Below are 22559 nucleotides of genomic sequence, written 5' to 3' on the forward strand. Positions count from 1 at the left end.
CGTACTCTAGGCCCTTCACTACTCTAATGTTTCCTCCGGACAAGTGGAGGATGTGACCCTATTTAGCCAATGTGAATACCAACATTGGTCTTGTATAAATCATGTTTTTACATGAGATTCAACTCTTTTTTTTTAAAATGGATTTTATTTATTTGACAGAGAGAGAGAGAGCGAGCATGAGCAGGGGGAGCGGCAGGCAGAGGGAGAGGGAAAAGCAGGCTCCTTTGCAGAGCAGGGAGCTCAACAGGGAGCTCAATCCCAGGACCCTGGGATCATGACCTGAGCTGAAGGCAGTCACTTAACCAACTTAGCCACTCAGGTGCCCCATGAGATTCCACTCTCACTGGACCTTTGCTTTGGCATCTTCTTCCTCTCTGAAAAGCTGATTTAGGTTCATTAGAAGACTGTTCCAGTAACTTGAGAGACTCCATACCGTTTCACTGTCAAGGACATCCCATCTTACAAATCATCAGTCTTGGATCAAACTCATGCACACCAATTCTCATTCCGTAGAGCAGATTTGTTCTCTGTGCTAGTCTTACTCCACGGGCATTTTAAAGAAGATGTTTATATTAACCAGATGTTTTTAGATTTGGGCCTATAATCTGATAATTAATCTTAATAAATTATTTCATGGCTAGTTTATGGGGGCTGAGAACCATAAGAAATTTCACCCCCAATCTCATATATTTCTGAATACTTTTTTGTGTATCGGAGTCTTCTTACAAAAATCAGACTACATCGTCTTCTCAGAAGTTTTAGCAGAGGAATTAGGTCCTAGATAATTTTATCCACCAAAGATGAGTTGTAGAGTAATATATATTTCACAACTTTAAAGAACTGATAATACCTTAAAGTGACTTTAGTGTAGTTACCATTTTTTATAAATGAGGCAACTGACACCAAGTCCATTTAAGGGAATAAGCCAGTGATATAGATAATTAGTATGAGAAAATTGGCAACTATCTCTACCCTTGTTTTCTTCTTAAACTTAGACAATTTTCTAAGTTTTCTAAGAAATATTATATATTGTTGGACATTTGTGGGCCATACCCAAGAACATTAGAATCTTCTAACTAATTCGATATTCACCCAGAGCAGTATATATTTAATCCTTTAAAAATGACTGAAAAACAAAGTTCACCAAAGCATGTTTCACATACTACCTTTTGAAACACTTTTTTTTTTTTAAGATTTTATTTATTTATTTGACAGAGAGACAGCCAGCGAGAGAGGGAACACAAGCAGGGGGAGTGGGAGAGGAAGAAGCAGGCTCCCAGCAGAGAAAGCAGCCCGATGAGGGGCTTGATCCCAGGACCCTTGGATCATGCCTTGAGCAGTAGGCAGATGCTTAAAGACTGAGCCACCCCGGCGCCCCTTTTGAAACACTTTTAATCTAAGTTCTGCAATTCTGCTATAAGGATAGTAAAATAGCTTTGCATGTAGATAAAACAGTGTTGGGGCGCCTGGGTGGCTCAGTTGTTAAGCGTCTGCCTTCAGCTCAGGGCGTGATCCCAGAGTCATGGGATTGAGCCCCACATCAGGCTCTTCCACTATGAGCCTGCTTCTTCCTCTCCTGCTCCCCCTGCTTGTGTTCCCTCTCTCGCTGGCTGTCTCTCTGTGTCAAATAAATAAATAAAATCTTAAAAAAAAAAAAAAGTGTTGCTAGATATCTATATAAATATAATAGAGATTAAATTAATAATGGATTAATATTTGGAACAAGTCGTCTGGCACATTTTATGTTCTATTATTAGAGAATTTTAAGTTAGAAAAGACCTATTTAACAAAAGCTTGTTTTCACACAGGTCAGACTGCTTTGGAGTTCCCCATCCCAACATTTTCAGCTGTTTCCAACTGTACAATCATAGACATTTGCTTCTTGATGGTTGTAGTGTTCTACCCCCAGAGTTTATTATGATTTTCTTTTAAAAAAAATAGCTACTTATGCTTAACATTAACTGTCCACTTGGCAAGATGGGAATCTTTAATAAAATGAAATGATATGGCCTATGAAATATATATTTGTACTTACTGATGTATAAAGGGCAGGAAACATGAAGGAAATTGAATCATGCTATGTTTTTTAACAGAAAAATTACAAGTATCATTAACATTTTAATAAGATATAATGTAGACTATAATAATTAGTTTTAAAAGGAACGATACTAACTGCAAGTTTGCTTATTTTATTTTTTTTTAACAGGGGGAAATAAATATATGTTTAAATTATCTTTAAGCTCCATTCTGAGCAGAAGATTTTACCAGAACTAGCAATAATTTTTACTTGCCTCTGTTAACCTGTGAAACTTACCTGCATATGAAAGCTAAAGGTACTTTTTTTTTAGCTTACCTTGTTTTTCTGATAGTAGTAGACTTAATGTGACTGATTTTCTGCTCCAATTTCTTTATGTGTTTGTTCTATAAACAGAAAATCCAGCAAACTAACTTAAAGGTGATTCTATTTTGGAACTGTCTTTTAAGGCACATATTGAATTTTATTTAATTTTAAGTAGCGTTCTCAAACTGTATCATTCATAAGTCTCAGTCATTTGATGAACCAAAATCTATTAACTAAATTAAATTTATTTTCAGACAATGTCATTTCGGACCTCATATATGAATGCAGTTCTCAAAAAAAATTATCATGAAAAAGCAATTTACTCTTACCTGAGTCTGATTTATTTCATGTAACTCTTTTGGTTTTGGAAAGTAATTAAAATGAAAGTGAGCGTCCATGCATTCCATCTGGACGTATGTGTTGCACACGAATTGTCGTGAAGGCAGAAATACATGTTTATATAATAATCACAATTGAAAATTAACAGATGCAATATTGTTTATCTCTTAAAGATAATATTTGCAATAAGTATTTAATGGATGAACCTGTGAGTGTTTTGTAAGTACTAGACCATCCACTGATAAATTTTACTATTGATTCATTTTTTTCTCAAATATGGTAATATAAATCAAACCCAATTCAAACCAAGAGATATTTATTCAACAACCACTATTTTGTAAAATATTCTTTAAACATACAAGGCACTCTTTAATCATGTAATTCCACACAGATACAAATTTGTATACAGTCATGCAGTCAGTACCTCGTTAGACCCTTCAATGTGTCAGGTTGTATGTTTAGTACTGGGAATAGTATTGAGAAGAAGAAGAATATGAAACTTGTTCTTAAGGAATTCACAATCTGGGAAATTTCTTTCTTTCAAAAAGCTTCCATTTTAATAATGAAAACTATTAAAGGAATTTGACAGATTAGAAAAATTTTAATGGATATTTAGCTATGAAGTAAGACATTTATTAAACATTAACTCTTATTATGACTTAACTTTTGAATCCTAGTAAATAAGGAATGGGGTCTATCTTCATGTCACCTATCAGTTAACATAAATTACATTCGTTGTGATAAAAAAAAATTGCTTTTTTACTTTCAGCTTGGCCGATTGCATACAAATGTAACAAACCATTGACCACTTACTTGGACAAGATTTATATGAATTTTTCCTTTGATATTTCATTGGAAATATTAGTCATTCACCTGAAGAGCAATTGGGAAGCTCAGAGTTATAAGGTTTAGATTAAAAGATTTAAACCACTGATCTCTTATTTTCCTCACACTAGAAAATTAGTTCTTATGAATAAAATATTATATTTTTGAGCATTTAGATTACATATGGTATATATAGTGTATATACAATACTTTCTATATATTACACATTTATTATTTATCCTATATTATCATATACATATTGCAACAATTGTAGATCATAAAATATTTCTATTATACAAATAATATAGGAAATTATTTAATATAAATTTTACTGCAAGTCCATTAGACCAATACTTCTCAAAAAATTAAAGTGCACATAAATCATTAGGGGATCTTTTTAAAATACAGATTCCTGAACCCACCTCCCAAAGATTTTCATCTAGTAGGGTTGGCGACCTGCCATTAACCTGGATTTCTTACTCTCAGGAAATACTGATACATGGACTATGGTTTGAGGAGCATTACACTAGATTAAAACTTTCCATTAGATCACAATCTATTTGGGAGCCTTGTCCTCTGGTGTTTTTCTTTTCTAAGCTGCATGTTTTTATCAAAGAAGAGCGGCTGAGATACAGGAATGCTTACATGTAGATTATGTGTTTAGCTATGAGACCAAACCTAAGAGATCACAAGGTAATGAAACATGTTTTGTCACTAAAAAAAAGAAAAAAAGAAAAAGAAAAAGAAAAAAAATATACATATATGTGTATATGTATGTATGTATTTATTTTTTTATAAAATCATCAAAGACACTATGGTGATTCTACTTAAGCTTGTGTTCCCATATTATTAAGGATGTTAATTTAAAAAAATAATTTACTCCTTTATTTAGAGCTATATCTACTAGGAAAAGTTTTAAAATGTTACTCAAGGAGTATCAAGGAATTATGCAATGCAGGAATCAGTCTCTGCTTGAACTTCCAGAACAAAGTTCCTCTTGCAAAATATGAACTGAGATGCTGAATTCTACAGTGATTAACAAAATACCCTTGTAAAGAGAGGCAGGAAACCTGGAAAGAGTGGCATTTTATAGCCCTTCTGGTTATTTTGCAAAGCAAGTAGGAATATTCTGCAGAATATTTAGAGAAGAAATAAGGATTTCCATAAAACTCATTAGAAGATTTGGTACTTAAAAATTTATTTTTAAAAAACAAATTAGTGTAGAAACAACCACATAAAATTATGGGTATTTATATGTTCTTGGCTCAAAAAGCGAAATGGGTAAGAATCCATTGTTACTTACTCAAAAGTCGACTTATATCAATCAGAATATAGCCTATTATCAGTATAGAGGTTCTAAGGGATTTTTTAGTGAGGAGGAAGTGGATCTTTATAACAGAAGTCATTAATATGATTTATAGTTAGTTGTAAGTGAATTTGTAGAAAATGCATACAGTTCTCAATTTAAGAGTTCAAACGCTACTGGTAAGCTTTTTTGACATCAAAATATTTTAGAAGATTTTTGGGTATTATTTTGACTTTTGTTTTAGAGGATTCTACTTTACAATTATAATCAGGATACCAGGATACAGAGTGAACAAATACAGTTAAAATCACATCATATAGAATTCTGCATTAACAAGGCTTATTACTCTGGTTATGTGGTAACTTATGAATCATTGTGAATTCTTTGCCCTTTCCTTGGTCAGCTGCCCAAAACAGTTTTCTGTTCTACAGAATTTTCTCCAGTTTCTGAGTATAGAAAATCATCATAGTAATACATACTTTGCTGTTCTAGTGTAAGATGCTTTGTCCTTTTAACAACAACAACAACAAAAAAGGCTAAAACAAAATACTTATGATGATAGTCAGATCTTGTTTTTCTCTGTTCTCATTGCTGACCTACCTAGTTTCCTTTACAATAGATATGAAGACTAAAAGAAAACTATATTATAACACAGTAATGTTTCATTTAATAGATGTCTAAGCGTATCAATTTCCTGGTATTTCTGACAACCAATATAGAAAGACTATAAAACTGAAGTGATTTTAAGACTGGCATACACTCTAAAGTCTGTTTAATGATACATTTCTACTAAAAAACCAAACCACTAATGTTTTTGAATGGTATCTGAGTGCTTTTATTTAAAAAATGGAATAGTTATTAGAAAAGTATGTAAAAGTAAAGTGAAAATGTATTAAATACACCAAATGTATCTGTATTATCACAGTCCTGGATTTGATGCAGACATGCAATTTATTATTTATACCTACAGGAGAAAACTATTCAGGAAGCTCTGGAAAATTATCCAGTCCATGTTAGGCATATGCCATGCACCAGTGTGTCTGAGCAAGATCCGAATACCTAGAGGCCCTGTACCTGATTACAGGTTGAGCTGTTTTCATTCCTCCTAACTATTAGTTTATAACCTCCTGGTGTCAGAAAATTTTCTTGCTATAAATCCACTGAATCATTTCAACAACCCCTGGGTAAAAGCTACACATGTTCCATATATAAATGATCTAACAGACTAGTGCAATTAATGTATGAGCCATACATAGTAAAAATAAACGTTATTGTTACGATATCGGGATTTTGTGACGCTAACCATTAACCATTATATATTTTATTCAGTTTTAGCAAAAGAAAATGGAGGACTAAACAAACCAGTTAAGATAATAGCAAGAATTCAGTTAGTACTCGTAATATATTCATTCTCCAAAAGACCCCAGACTTTTGGTGGGTGGAGGAAATTTTTTATAGAGCAGAGAAAAGGAAAGGGTGTCAATTTCACACACCAATGCCATGTCTTCTTTCAGTCAAGTGCTAAAGTGAATTACAGATTTATTTCCTATGCTCATTATTTATCATTTCTTCTCTGTCTCTCTCTCTTTTAACTCCTATCATGGACTGACAAATTCATCAGACTTGGGGATAGCTAATGTCCAAATATTATTACTGTGCATTGATTAAGTAAAAATATTAGCCAAAATTACTAGAAGGCTTATAGCTTATCCATTAACTTTTTTTTTTTTTTTTTTTTTTTTTTTTTTTTTTAGAACTAATACAGAAAGAGACATGTTCTGTGCTGGTTTTTCTTTACCCCCATCCCTTCTTTTACACAAAGCTCCTCTTTAAGCTAGACTTCTATGCTCTTGAAGCCACAATATTCGAGGATTTACAAAGTCATCTCTTCTTAGGGAAGTGGTGTCATTCATATTTTTTGAGAAATGCTGTGATAAAACTATGTCGTTAGCTCTGTGATCATTTTAGTAAACTATTAAGAATTATATGCTATAGGTGTATATGGAATAAATTGTGTTTCATTTATAAATTTTCTTTCATTATGACTTGTCAAGTCAGTTATTCTTATCAGTGACTAGCTTATGTGTTTATGGTTTTGATTTGCTTATCTTTTTTATAATTGTTGCCATAATTTGACATATGAGCAGGTTGGTCATCTCTGTAATTGATGAAAAATGACATGCTGCTTCAATTTTGCTAATAATCACGGGCCAAGAACTGAAATACTTTATGACAAAACCTTAATATATCAGTCATTAAATGAGCAATATTATTAATTGGAAAATATAGTGAAACTGTATAACTCTGTACAATAATATATTTTAATATTTCTGATAAATTTGTAGTAACTGTTATATTGCATTTCACTTTTTTTCTTTAATGGTGGAAAGCATTTCAACAAAGTTTGGGAGCTATTCACAGTTTTACTTCTTATGGTTTTAGAATAGGAAGTTCAACAAGAATAGGAAAACATAGTGTTTAAATTAAAGGAATCTCATTTTCATGCTGTTGACTTACTAATAAGCCTCCAGGTTTTAGTCAAATCCATTATTTAATGAAATGTCAAATAAAATTTTTGGGTTTTTTTGAATAACGACTACACGTGAGAATGTGTTGTCTCAGAATATTTACTCCCAAAGGTAATCCTTTTCGACTGAGAAGGTCATTGGGGAATTAGGATCTGCGCTGCTATTAGACTAAACACGTTATCTATTTTTGCAGTATGTTTTATTTGTTGTGATCACTGTGACTGCTCAGATAACGTGTCTCCATTTTTATGCTCTGCTTAAACATCTATGTGTCACCTTCTCTATAGAATGTCAGTGGCTGAGCAATCAGAAATGGAGGAATAAACATTTTCAGACCATTCAGATACAGTATTAGTGACTGTAAGAGATTATGTTTGAACTCAGTGATATAAATCAGAGCAAGCAATAGAAGGCAGACGAAGCTGCATTAACTGGTGCTTATCTAGCCTAAGATTTACACACATGGGTGGTCAAGCTGAATGTTAGTATCAGACAATCCAAGATTTGGTAGGAGGACACAGCAAATGCTTAGGCTGGTCCCGTTAGATAAGGAAAGGAAGGAGGAAAGCAAGGTGGAAGACATGCCATCTCCTCTGTTCTTTCTCCAGCTAGTTTTTTTGTCAGTATTTTTGTGAACCTTGAACAAAACAATTTAGTATTTCCTGAAACACATTGATCTCATGAGTCAGTTTCTGTTAGTGCAAGGAGAACGATGAAAATTTTCCAGGCTACTAAGTCTTTCATCATGGGTCCCCATTTTGCAAACTCAGAGAACTGCCTGTGCCTTAATGTTGTCACCATCAGAAAAGATATTTTTAAATAGGGGTTTAATTTAAAACAAACATAAATGAAAACCGTTTCTGTTCTCCCAATGACAGCTAAAACAATGGCCCAGAAATAGTGTATGTTACAACCCCCATTCCCCCATGGTTTTGCCTTGTTGGTTACAACGCTGGTTTTTTTGTTTGTTTTGTTTTTTGTTGTTGTTGTTGTTGTTTTTGCTATGTGCTGATCTAAACATGCTTTTGGAACTATTTTGTTACCCTTTAAAAATGGCCATTTAAAAAGTTTCCTTCAGAATGGTAGTGTTCAATATGATCTATAACAATGATTGTTATGATAAAAATAATAATTCTAGACAATTAAACATCTGAACAAATCCAATGCAAAAGAAGTTACTTCTTTTCTAAATAATCAAAATCATTTTAATGGAATAGTACCTTTAATAGTTGGTTTAAGGACATCTGTGATTTTTTTCTCTTACTTTGAGCAGTGAAAAAAATGCATGTAGTGCAACCACAATTACTTCCAACCTCATGTTAAACTAGTTCACGCATTAAAAATGTATAAGCCACGTCTTTCCCTTGAGGGAGCGATTATAGATTAGGGTTTAGTTCTGTGTGGCACCTTAAATTCCTCAAGAAATCACTGTTACTAGATTTTCTTCCAATTTACGGGCTTCTAAACCTACAGGATGCGGAAGCAGCTGCCTAGCTCCTCATATTTTGCTATTTTCCCGCTCCCCCATGCTGTGCACTTCTGTCGCATTATGCTGAGAAGACGTAAAAAGAATCAGCCCAAGGATGTGCCTGCCTGTCCAGCTGCTTCGAGGCAGAAGTCAACCCTCTTCCAACTCCCAATCTTCCCGCCCCATCACTTCTCTACTTACTAGTGAAAAGGGCGCAGTGTCCTCCGAAAGTTCACAAAACTGGTTTCTACGGGGGAGGGGGGAGGGAACAAAACCATAGGAAACCAGCCTGGAGTTTCGCTGTTTGGAAAAATAAAAATTCTGACTACTTTCTATTTATTATATCAAATAAATAAGCATCATTAGCACAAGAATTCGAGTGAGGTTTTTATTGCAAAGGAGTTGTTTATTAAATTAAAAAAAAACAGTATTCTCTTACAGGTAATTTATCACCTGCCTTTGAATATTTGTGAGTATTATTACAGGTAGAAAGAGTAGGAAAAAATAGAAAAGAAAGGACTTGGGTGTAAAAGACAACACATGTCAAAGCAGAAAGGTAAAAATAAGGAGGCTCTCAAAAAGGGAGAAAAAAATAAAATCACTATTTAACAAGTAAGAGTCATGTTTTAATACCCTGGCACACTGCTCATTCCGTGTCTCTATTTGACAGATTTTTCCAGCATAGCTGCTGCTGCATTCCTACTGTGTGCCTAAGCATGAATTTTGAACTATGTAAAGTCCAAACAATTTTTGAATTGTATGAGTTTCAAACAACTTCGGCTGGCATTCATGCCCCTCCATAATGCGCCCCGAAGTTTATCATGTATCTTATGCACAATGCTCCACCTGAGATTCTCTTATTTCTATCTTCGCAAAAACAAATTTCACCTGAGTTTCAGAGTTCTGATAAAATGCCTCTTGTAACACAGATTTCCTTGATCCTTGAAATTTTCTTGGTATTTTTTCTGTCCTAACCATCCTCAATGGAGTGCGGAAAAGACAAGGTGAACAGCTTCTATTTCTCTGAATATTTATAGGACTTTCACCTCTTCTAGAGCTGAATTAGGCTGAACTGCTGAATTACTATTATTGACTTAACGTCTGTGTTAGAACATAAACATTTTAAGATGATGTTCAGGTCTGATAAATCTTCCTATTACATAGGGATGGGTTAAATAGGCGATAGAGATGGGGGGGGGGGGGACTTGGGGTGATGAGCACCAGGTGATGTGTGGAATTGTTTTTGTTGTTGTTTTGATGTATGAAATTGTTGAATCACTATATTGTACACCTGAAACTAATATAATACTGCATGTTAACTAACTGGAATTAAAATAAAAACTTAAAAAATATCTTCCCATTACTCAGTGATCGTACCCCATATTGCTCATAGTAAGTGCCCATTCAGTGTATAGTAATTGCACAAAGTATTTTTGAAAAATAACAAGAAAATCTTCATATTTATTACTTAAATATCTCCATTTAATAAGTATTCAAAAATTTTTATTCCCTTAGTAGTTCCTTTGAACTACTGTGATAAATTTTCAACTTGCCTGAAAAGGGTGATGAAATATAGTTTTCCCATCAATGTACTTCCCTCCCTTTCTTACCAACTTAGGAATCGTTGTGGTCAATGATACCGGGGGTACGCTGGGTGGGGTAAAATAGAGACTCTTTATGGAAGATAATGGAATCTATATTTAGGATAGTTGATCTAAAATTCAGTGTTATGGGAACTCCTGGGTGGCTCAGTCAGTTAAACTTCTGCCTTCGGCTCAGGTCACCGTCCCAAGGTCCTGGGACCCATTCTACGTCAGGCTCCTTGCTCACTGGGGAGCCTGTTCTCCTTCTGCCTGCTCTGCCTGCCGCTCTGCCTGCTGCTCCTCCTGCTTGTGCTCTCGCTCTCTCTTTCTGGCAAATAAATAAGTAAAAGTCTTAAAAATATTAATAGTAAAATTCAGTGTTATGTTAAGGTTTAAGAAAACGGAGTATTTGAGATTATGATTATGAAAGTAAATCTGGTACTATGTTTATCATAAATGACAAATTTTCCCTGCAATCTTCCATCATCAATAGGGAAGAGTGAGATAAAGATAGGACCACCTCATTCAAGGTCATATGTAGTGACATTGAATGGGGGAAAATGCTTATAGATTATAACATCAAATATTTTATGAGATTCTAATCTTCCCTATATACTAAGTGGTGGGATCTGAATGAAACTCTAACCAATTCTAATAAAATGAATGCATTTGCCACCCACGATTTCTGTTTAAAAAAATAAAAAAGAATTGCAGTGTTTGGGGGAGCCTGGATGGCTCAGTCGGCTTCAGCTCAGATCATGATCCCAGGGCCCTGGGGATGAGTCCTTCATCTGACTCCCTGCTCAAGAGGGAGTCTACCTCTCCCTCTCCTTTTACCCCTCCCCCTGCTCATGCTGTCTGTCTGCCTGTCACTCTCTCAAATAAATAAATAAAATCTTAAAAAGTTTTAAAAAGCGGCATCTGGGTGGCCCAGTGGTTAAGTGTCTACCTTTAGCTCAGGTCATGATCCCAGGGTCCTGGGATCGAGTCCCACATCCATTGGGGTCCCTGCTCAGCAGGAAGCCTGCTTCTCCCTCTCCCACTCCCCCTGCTTGTATTCCTGCTCTCTCTGTCAAATAAGTAAGTAAGTAAGTAAATAAGTAAATAAATAAATAAATAAATAAATAAATAAATAAATAAAATAAAATTACAGTGTTTGTTCTGGAGTTCGTCAGATACTGAACAATAATTTCCAGAGAATGAACTCCTTTCGTTAGTGATTGGTTTAGGGATGGTTATACGACCAGATCTGGCAAAGCAATATAAGGGGAATTTTTACTGGCAGAGAGAACTTCTTCAAAATATCTATTTAAGAAAGAGAGAGAAATGCTGTGCAAGCTGTTTCACCATACTTCATCTCACACCTCTTTCTTGGTTTGGGGACATTTTTATATGGCTTAGAGATACTGTAAGCCATTTTGTAACCGTGGGGAGAAGGTCAAGAGCTCTGCAGAGAAGCTGACCCAGATTCCTGACATTATTGATCCACAGAACAAACTCGGAACTTCTGACTTATGGGTAGTTATCATATATGCATAATAAATCTTTTATACCTAAAGCTTACTTAAAATAACTAATCTATTTGCGGGAAAATGTAATTGACACAAATAGTAATTTTAATATGGCTACATTGTCATATCAATGATCATTGCATTAAAGAGTATTTAATACTACTTGAAATAATCTGTAGCCTCTTGGCAATAGTGTGATTAACCTTCAAAAGCAACTTCTACTATAGTATAAACAAGATATGACATCTTTAAAATACTAAAGCCAAATAAAAAGCATGCTAGTTGATATCTATGGCAGGGGAACCCCTCATCCAAGAGCAGTGGCCTGACTCTAGCTCTGGCTCTTTACTGCCATTTTCAATGAAACTTCAAGCTCAGGAGGCATGTGATCTGCCTTTCAAGTTATTAGTAATGATGAGTTGCCAAAAAATGTGTCAGTTCATGACAAGGATGGCTAGCTTTCCAACCTCTGGTATCAGTTTTGTCACACTGCCTGATCATTACGAGTAAGTCCATTTGTGTCACCAGCGTTAATGACTGAGGACTAAACGGGTCTTGAGGGACAAAGATCCTGTAAGACTTTTCATTTAAGCAAATGACTTACATCGCAGAAAAGATTAAAGCTTATTGTTTCAGATTAGAATTTATTGTTGAAGATTCCAGCCCTTGTTTCAGATGACTTAAAGTAGCCATCACGTATTAAGAGTGGTGGGTGAACATGGATGCAAGGAAGCCAAAAATAATAAAGTGGATTCCAGAAGTGTGTATCGGAAAGGACTTTGAGTATGGTTACTATAGATGGAACACTTTGAAGAAAATAAATCATATATACCATTTACAATTTTTTAGTTTTGGAGTTATAGGTGTACAGGGAGTTGCAAAGATAGTGAAACAGGTCCTGTGTATTCTTCACCCACTTCCCCCAGTGGTAACATTTGCATAATTGTAGTTTAAGGTCAAAACCAGGATTCTGACACTGGCATAATGTGCGTGTATGGTTCTCTTTTTTTTTTGTTCGCCAAGATGTTTATTATATCTCAATGAAAAGCAAAACACTGTAGGTCATTTTGCAGGAGATAAGAATCCATGGTCTTTAAATTTAAATTTGTAAGTAATACAGAGTAAAACAAAATCACTTAAGAATTGGGTTTTTTTTTCTTTCCTTGCTGTGTGTATTTTATTTTATTTTTATAATATTTTTTATGTTAGTCACCATACAGTACATCCCTAGTTTTTGATGTAAAGTTCCATGATTCATTACTTGCATATAACACCCAGTGCACCATGCGTATATGGCTCTATGTCACTTTATCACAAATGGAGCTCACCACTGCAATCAAGATAACCAGCTATTCCATCACCACAAAGATCGCCCTCATGTTACCCCTTTACAGTCACACTCACCCCTTACTCTTCCATCTCTATAATTCTGTAATTTCAAATATTTTATAAAAATGCAATCCTTCAGTATGTCACCTTTATGGATTTTCTTCTTTCACTTAGTGTGCTTAGTACACTTCCCTGGAGATTCGCCCAGGTTGTTGAGTACATTAATAGCCAATTCTTTTATTTGCCCAGTATCCTTTCATGGTATGGATGACCACCATGTGTTTAGCCATTTGCTCACCGAAGAACACTTGAGTTATTTCATTTTGACTGTTACAAGCAAAGGTGCTATAATCGTTCATCTACAAATTTTTATGTGAATGTACATTTTAATTTCTCTGGGACAAATGTCCAGAAATGCAAGTGCTGGACCAAATGGAAGGTACATGTTTAGTTTTTAAAGAAACTGACAAAGTGTTTTCCAGAACAGTTGTACAATTTTGCACATCTCGGTATGGTTTTGATTTGCATTTTCCTGATAATTAGTGATGGTGAGCACATTTCATGTACCTGTTGGCCATTTTTATACCTTATTTGGAAAAAAGTCTATTCAAGTCTTTGGCCAATTTGTAATTTGATTTTCATTTTCTCACTTATTGAGTTGTATGAATTTCTTACAGATTTTGGATATTAACTCCTTATTACAAAATAGCTTGCAAACATTTTTTCCCATTCTGTAGGTTGTCTTCTCATTTAAAAAAATGTTTATTTTTTTACTTTGATGTCCCACTTGTTTATTTTTGCTTTTATTGCTTAGGTTTTTGGTGTTACATCAAAAAAATCATTAAATGTCTGTATGCTTGAGAAGAATGTGTATTTTGCTACCGTTGGATGGCATGTGCTGTGTGTATCTATTACGTCCATTTGTTCTAAAGTACAGTCCAAGTCCAAAATTTCCTTATTTGATTTTCTGTATGCACGGTCTATCCATATTAAACATGGGGTATTGAAGTCCCTCATTATTATTGTATTGTTGTCAATTACTTCCTTCAGATCTGTTAGTATTTGCTTAAAATATTTCGGTCCACTAATGTTGGATGCTTATATATTTAAAATTGTTATATTCTCTTGAAGAATCAAAACCTTTATTATTCTAGAACAATCTTTTTGTCTCTTGTTACAGTGTTTTACTTGACATCTATTTTGTCTGATCTAAGTATGGTTACCCCTGATCTGTCTTGGTTTTCATTTGCATAAAACACCCTTTTCTGAGCCTTCACTTTGAGCCTCAGTGTGTCCTTGAAGCTGACATGGGTCTCTGGTAGGCAGCATGTAGTTAGGTTCCATTTGTTTTGTTTTGTTTTCTTTTTTTCCATTCAGCCACTCTATGGTCTTTGATTAGAGAATTTAATTCCTTTACATTTAAAGTAAATATTGATAGGTAAGGACTTACTATTGCCCTTTAGTAATTGTTTTCTGGCTGTTTTGATTTCTTCCTTTCTTCCTCTCTTGCTGTCTTCCTTTGTGAATCCATAGTCTCCCATAGTAGGATACATTGATTCCCTTCTTAGCTATAGCTATTTTTAAAACATTAGTCCCTAAGCGAGTGCCTTCAACTCAGGTCATGACCTCAGGTCCTGGGATAGAGCCTTGTGTCAGACTCCCTGCTTAGCTGGAAGTCTGCTTCTTCCTCTCCCCCTCCCCAATTCCTACCCTACCCCCAAATTAATAATTAAATAATCTTTAAAAAATTAGTTCTTCAACTTTCATACTAACGTTAAGTGGTTAACACATCAATGTTTTACAGTATAAAGTATTCTGAATCTGACCATACACTTGCATTTACCAGAGTGCTGTTTATTTCCGTGTATTCATGTTACTAGGTAGCATCTTTTGTTTCAGTTTAATGAACTCCTGTGAACATTTCTCCTAAGCCAGGTGTAGTGGTGCTGAACTTAATCAGCTTTGCTTTTTAGGAAAAGTCTTTATCTCACCTTCATTTTCTGAGGACAACTTTGCTGAATAAAGTATTCTTGATTTGCAGTTTCGTTCTTTTAGAGTGTTGAATATTATACCCCATTTTTTCCTGGCCCAAGATCTCCGCTGAAAACTGCGTTGATAGCCTTATCGGTTTTCCTATGTATGAAGTAAATTTTTTTTTCTGTTGCTGTTTTTTGTAAATTCTCACTCTGTCTTTCATTTTAGACAATTTTATTATAATGTGTCTTAGGGAAGATATGTTTAAATTGAAATTAAGGCAGCACCTATTAGCTTCATCAACATGGATGTCCAAATCTCTTCTCAGGTTTGGGACATTCTGTGCCATTCTTTCTTTTTTTTTAATTATTGTTATTATTAATTTTCAAAATTTTAATTTCAGTATAGTCAACATACAGTGTTATATTAGTTTCAGGCATACGGAATAGTGATTCACCAATTTTATACATTATTCAGTGCTCATCATGATAAGTGTCTTCCTAGTCCCCTTCACCTATTTCCCGCATCCTGCCACCCACCTCCCTCTGGTAACCATCACTTGTTCTATAGTTCTACAGTTAAGAGTTTGGCTTTTTTAGTTTCTCTTTCTGTTTTGCCTTGTTTGTTTGTTTTGTTTCTTAAATTTCACATATGAGTGATATTGTATGGTGTTTGCCTTTCTCTGAGTGACTTATTTCACTTAATGTTGTACTCTCTAGATCACTCTCTGTTGTGGCAAATGGCAAGTTTTCACTCCTTTTTATGACTGATGTATATATATATATATACTCATATGAATATATATACAAATATATATATATAGACTCTTGGCTCCTTCCGTAGTTTGGCTATTGTAAATAATGCTGTAAGAAACAGTGGTGCATATATCATTTCAAATTAGTGTTTTCATTTTTTTTTTTTTTTTGGTTAAATACCCAGTAGTGGAATATGTTGGATAGTAGAGTAGTTTTATTTTTAACTTTTGAAGAGACTCCATACTGTTTTCCACAGAGACTGTACCAGTTCGCATTCCCACCAACAGTGCACAAAGATTCTTTCTTCTGTATATCCTTGCCAACCCTTGTTGTTTCTTGTGTTTTTGATTTTAGCCATTCTGACAGATGTGAGTTGATATCTCATTGTGGTTTTGATTTGCATTTCCCTGATGATGAGTGATGTTGTGCATCTTTTCATGCGCCTGTTAGCCATCTGTATGCTTTCTTTGGAGAAATGTCTGTTATGTCTTCTGCCCATTTTTTAATTGGATGATGATGATTTGGTGTTGAATTGTATAAGTTCTTTATATATTTTAGATACTAACCCTTTATCAGATTTATCATTTGCAAATATCTTCTTCCATTCAGTAGTTTATCTTTTAGTTTTGTTGATTATTTGCTTTGCTGTGAAGAAGCTTTTTATTTTGATGTAGTTCCAATAGTTAATTTTTGCTTTGGTTTCCCTTGCTTCAGGAAACATATCTAGAAAAATGTTGCTATAGTCAATGTCAGAGAAATTACTGCCTATACTTTCTTCAGGGATTTTTTATGGTTTCAGGATTCACATTTAGGTCCTTAATCCATTTTGAGTTTGTTTTTGTGTATGGTATAAGAAAGTGGTCCAGTTTCATTCTTTTGCAGATAGCTGTCTGTTTTCACAGCACCATTTGTTGAAGAGATTGTCCTTTTTCCTATTGAATATTCTTGCCTCCTTTTTTCAAAGAGTAATTGACCATATAATTGTGGGTTTGTTTCTGGGCTCTGTGTTCTGTTCTAACAACCTATGTATCTATTTTTGTGCCAGTACCATACTGTTTTGATTTCTACAGCTTTGTAGAATATTCTGAAATCTGGGATTGCAATATGTCCGGTTTTGTTATTCTTTTTCAAGATTGCTTTGGTTATTCAGGGTCTTTTGTGATTCCATACAATTTAAGATTATTTGTTCTAGTTCTGTGAAAAATGTTGTATATTTTGATAGGGTTTGCATTAAATCTGTAGATTGTTTTGCATAGTATGAAAATTTTAACAATATTTGTTCTTTCAATCCATGAACATGAACTATCTTTCCATTTATTTCTTCTTTAATTTCTTTCATCAGTGTTTTATAGTTTTCAGAGTACAGGTCCTTTACTTCTTTGTTTAAGTTTATTCCTAGGTATTTTATTATTTTTGGTGCAATTATAAATAGGATTGTTCTCTTAATTTCTCTTTCTGCTACTTCATTATTAATGTATGGAAATGCAACAGATTTCCGTACATTGATATCCTACAAACTTACAGAATTCATTTATCAGTTCTAGTAGTTTTCTGGTGCAGTTAAGCTTTTCTGTATTTGGTATCATGCCATCTGCAGGTAGTAAAAGTTTTACTTCTTCCTTACCAGTGAATAATTTTTTAAATTTATTATTGGGTTCATTTTGCTAATATTTTGTTGAGGACTTTTGCATTTATGTTCATTAGAGATACTGGTCTATAATTCTCTTTGTTTGGTAGTGTCTTTATCTGGTTTTGGTATCAGGGAAATGCTAGCTTCGTAGAATAAATTTGGAAGCTGTCCCTCATTTTGTATTTTTTTGGCATAGTTTGAGAAGAATAGGTATTAACTCTTCTTTAAGTGTTTGATAGAATTCACCTGTGAAGCCACCTGGTCTTGAATCTTTTTCATTGGGTGCTTTTTGATTACTGATTCAATTTCATTGCTGGTAATCAGTCTGTTCAATTTTTTATTTCTTTCTGACTCAGTTTTGGGAGGTTATATGTTTCTGGTAATTTATCCATTTCTTCTATGTTGTTCAACTTATTGCCATATGATTTTTCATAATATTCTCTTATAATCCTTTATGTATCTGTGAGGTTGGTTGTTATTTCTCCTCTCTCATTTCTGATTTTCTTTATTGAATCTTCTCTCTTTCTCTCTTTCTTTTCAAAGAACCATCTCCTGGTTTGATTGTTCTGTCATACTGTTTTTTTCAGTTTCTGTTTTGTTTATTTCTGCTCTAATTTTTATTATTTCCTTTTTTTTTACTGGTTTGGAGTTTTGTTCTGCTTTCCCTAGCTCCTTTAGGTGTAAGTTTAGATTGCTTAAGATTTTTCTTGCTTCTTGAGGTGGGTCTGTATTGCTATATACTACCTTCTTAGGACCGCTTTTTCTTCATCCCAAAGATTTTGGACCATCATGTTTTCATTTTCATTTGGGTCCATGTAGTTTTTGATTTCTTCTTTGATTTCTTGGTTGAGCCATTCACTGTTTAGTGGCATATTATTTAATTTCCATGTATTTGTGCTTTTTCCAGATTTTTACTTGTTGTTGATTACTAGTTTCATAGTGTAGTGGTCAAAAAAGATGCATGGTATAACTTCAATGTTTTTAAATTTCTTAAGACTTGTTTTGTGGCCTAATATGTGATCTATTCTGGAAAATGTTTCATGTGGACTTGAAAAGAATATGTACTGTGCTGTTTTAGGATGGAAATTTCTGAATATATCTGTTAGATTCTTCTGGTCATTCAAAGCCACTGTTTTCTTGTTGATCTTCTGTGTGGATAATCCATCCATTGATGTAAGTGGGGTGGTAGAAGTCCCCTACTATTATTGTATTCTATCAATTACTTCCTTAATGTTTATTATTAACTGCTTTATGTATTAACCTAAATACATGTTCCCAATACATATACCCAAATTTCCATGTTGGGTGTATAATTATTTACAATTGTTTTATCTTCTTGTTGCATTGTTCTCTTTATGATTATATAGTGTCCTCTTTGTCTCTTACTACATCTTTGTTTTAAAGTCTATTTTGTCAGAGGACGCCTGGGTGGCTCAGTCAGTTGAGCAACTGCCTTTAGCTCAGGTCATGATCCTGGGGTCCTGGGATTGAGCCCTGCATTGGTCTACCTGCTTGGCAGGGAGTCTGCTTCTCTCTCTCCCTCCGCCTCCTCCATGCCTATGCTCTCTCTCTTGCTGGGTCTCTCTCTCAAATAAAGTAAAATCTTTTAAAAAAATAAAGTCTATTTTGTCAGAAATAAGTATTGCTACCCTGGTTTTCTTTTCACTTCCATTTGCAAGATAAATGCCTTTCATTCAATTACATTCAATCTGCAGGTGCTTTAGGTCTGAAATGAATCTCTCGTAGGCAGCATATAGATGGGTTTTGCTTTTTTACTCATTATGTCACTGTATGTCTTTTGATTGGAGCATTCAGTTCATTCATATTCAAAGTAATTGTTGATAGGTATGCACTTATTGCCAGTTTGTTACTTGTTTTATGGTTATTTTTGTAGTTCTGTGTTTTTTTTTTTTTCCTTCTCTTGCTCTCTTCTCATGTTTTACTTGGATTCCTTGCTCTTTATACTTTGTACATCTGTTACTGGTCTTTGGTTTGTGGTTACCACTGGTTCGTATGTAACATCTTATGCATATAGCAGTCTACATTAAGTTGATGGTCACTCATGTTTGAACCCAGTCTTTACTCCTCCCCCCTTATATATTAGGTATATGGTATCATACTTTACATCCTTTTATTTTGTGAACCCCTTAACTGATTTTATAGATATACTTACTTTTACTGCTTTTGTGCCTCCTACGTTTCTTACTCCTACTTATGGTCTTTCCTTTCTATTCAGTGTCCACTTTAACATTTCTTGTAGGGCTGGTTTAGTGGTCACGAATTCCTTTACCTTTTGTTTGGGAAACTCTTTATCTCTACTTCAATTCTTAATGATAACCATGCTGGATACAGTATTCTTGGCTGAATTTTTTTTCTTTCAGTATTTTGAATATATCATGTCTCTCTTCTAGCCTGTAAAGTTTCTACTGAAAAATCAGCTACTAGCTTTATGGGTTCACTTTTTGCAATTTTAATTACTATGTGTGTTGGGTGGACCTCCTTGGATTGATTTTGTGGGGGGCTTCCTGTGCCTCTTGGATCTGGATATATCTCTTCTTCCTCAGATTTGGCAAGTTTTCAGCTATTATTTTTTCAAATAAATTTTTCAGCCCCTATTCTCTCCCTTCTCCTTCTAGGATTTCTGTAATGTGAATGTTATTATGCTTGATGATGTTATGGAATTACCTAAGACTATTTTCCTTTTTTATTAATTTTTTTTTTCTCTTTGTTCGCCTTGGCTGCTTTCCATTACTCTATTCTCCAGGTCACTGATCTATTCTTCTGCTTCTCTAGTCTACTATTTTATCCATCCAGTGCATTTTTAATTTCAGTTAGTGAGTTTGTCATCTCTGATTGGTTCTTTCTCATATTTCCTACCTCTTTGCTAAACCTCTTACTGAGGTTCTCCACTCTTTTCTTAAGTCCAGTGAGTATCTTTATGACCATTACTTTAAATTCTCTACCAAGCGTATTGTTTATCTCCGTTTCATTTGGGTATCTTGCTATGATTTTCTCCTGTTCTTTCATTTGGGACATATTTCTCTGTCTCCTCATTTTGTCTAACTCTGTGTCTGTTTCTGTGTTAGGAAAGTCAGCTATGTCTCTGCTCTTAAAAGAAGTGGACATATGAAGAAGAGGTTCTATAGTGCCCTGCAGTGCAGTGTCCCCTGTTCATCAGAACCTGACACTTCAGGGGTATCGCATATGTGTGTTTTGTGAGCCAACTGTTGTGGCTGAAGCACATTTACCTTCAGTCAAGACATCTGCAATGGCTCTCTTTGCCTGTTGTGGGCAGCGTTTGGAATCTGTTGTTAGTGGGCCAGTTTGGGGCTGCCTTGGGCTTGAGTTCAGTCAGACCAGGCATTTGCCAGAGATATGATAGTGCCAAACTGCAGGGTACTTTCCCTGTGTTGTGACATAAAAAGCTTTCATTGGTGGGCAAGGTCTGCAGTCAGATGAGATATATGCCCCCAGGACACTGCTGGGGCAGCAGTCAGATTGGTGTGTGGTTATCTTCCCCTCTCCCTGTAGAAGGAGTCACTTGGAGTGGTGCTTGCCTGTACTGGGGCCACTTGCACGTTGCCAGTCTTGTGGCACTTCTTCGGATGGGCTCGGCCGTGGGTGTGTTAGAGGAGGCAGGTCTGCAAGAAAACACAGGGGTAAAGTGTGAGGTGTTAGGAAGGTTTGTGCAAGTCTGCTGTGGGAGAAGACCTGGAGTTTCTTTAGAAAAGTCCTTTCACAGGGTTTGAGGGGGTGGATCCACAAAAGAACTTGAGGGCAAGGTGTGTGGTGCCAGAAAGTTCTGCTGGTCCACCTGCAGTTGCTCAAAACTCCTGCCAAGGCCAGCCGGGTTGGAGATGGTAGATCCACATAAGTGTGTAAGGGCATTGTGCACTGGTAGCAAGTTGTGTGGAGAGTGTTGTCCCTGAGCTGGTTCCCACAGTTGTTTGTGTGTCTAGGCTGTGGTTGGGGGAGGAAAATGGTGCCTGCCATCTCCTTTGTTCCTGGAAAAGTCTCCCAAAAATCCCTGCCCCTCCAGCACATACTGCAAAATTAGTAAATAAATCCCCTTCCTGTATACCCAAGATCTTTTCCAAACTTCTGCTTCTATGCTGTATCTTCTAGAGGCTATTTGTTGTGCTGGCTCTTTAAGGGTGGGGACTCAGTTTCCTCTTGCTCTCCTGGCTCTCTCAGAGTTAAGCCCACTGAGTTTTAAAATTCTGGGTGTTAAGTCTTACCGATGGCAAGAACTCTAAAAATTTTGTCCCTCTGATTTTCAAAGCCAAATGTTGTGAGGATTTATCTCCTGTGCGTGGGTTCCCCATACCTGGGCTGTCTAGTGTAAGAGTCTCTTTTTTTGCTACTCCACACCTGAGGTGTCCTTCCCTCCTGTGGGTAGTCCTCCATTGGTTTGGGGCCAGTTCCTGGAGATATATCATATTCCTTTGGTGGAGTCGTGTTTCCCTGATTCCCTGTGATCCCTGTAGCTTTGGACAGGTGTCTATGCACTTTAAGAAGTAGTTGCCTCTTTCACACTTTATGGACTGACTTCAGTAGGGAAAGATCTTCACCTGTGGGTGGGGGGAGACCAGTGCTTGTTATGCTTAGTACAGGGCACCCAGTGTGGGAACAAGAGGACCAGGTCAGGGAGGCATGGTGCCTTGTTGGCCCAGACCATTTCGGTCTACAGCAGCAACAACTGTGTGGTCCTGGGGAAATGTTGTGGGAGACCCACAAAGAATGCAAGGGCTGTTGAGGAGCATGCAGGCCCAGCAGCTGGGGATCGGGGCAAACAGTGGTAGTGGCCTCAGTCAGTGGGCGTGCATAAGCTCAGCTGGGGGACCAGCTGCAGTGCTTGTGTAGTAACAGGGACTTGCTGCGAACACACATCTAGTACCGAGGACCAGGGCAGGCCGCAAGGGCTGGGGCCGACTGTGGACCCCCTGGCTGTTGTAGGATGCTCTCATGTT

The sequence above is a fragment of the Ursus arctos genome, unplaced genomic scaffold, assembly GCF_023065955.2.
Source record: "Ursus arctos isolate Adak ecotype North America unplaced genomic scaffold, UrsArc2.0 scaffold_10, whole genome shotgun sequence".
Taxonomy (NCBI): Eukaryota; Metazoa; Chordata; class Mammalia; order Carnivora; family Ursidae; genus Ursus; species Ursus arctos.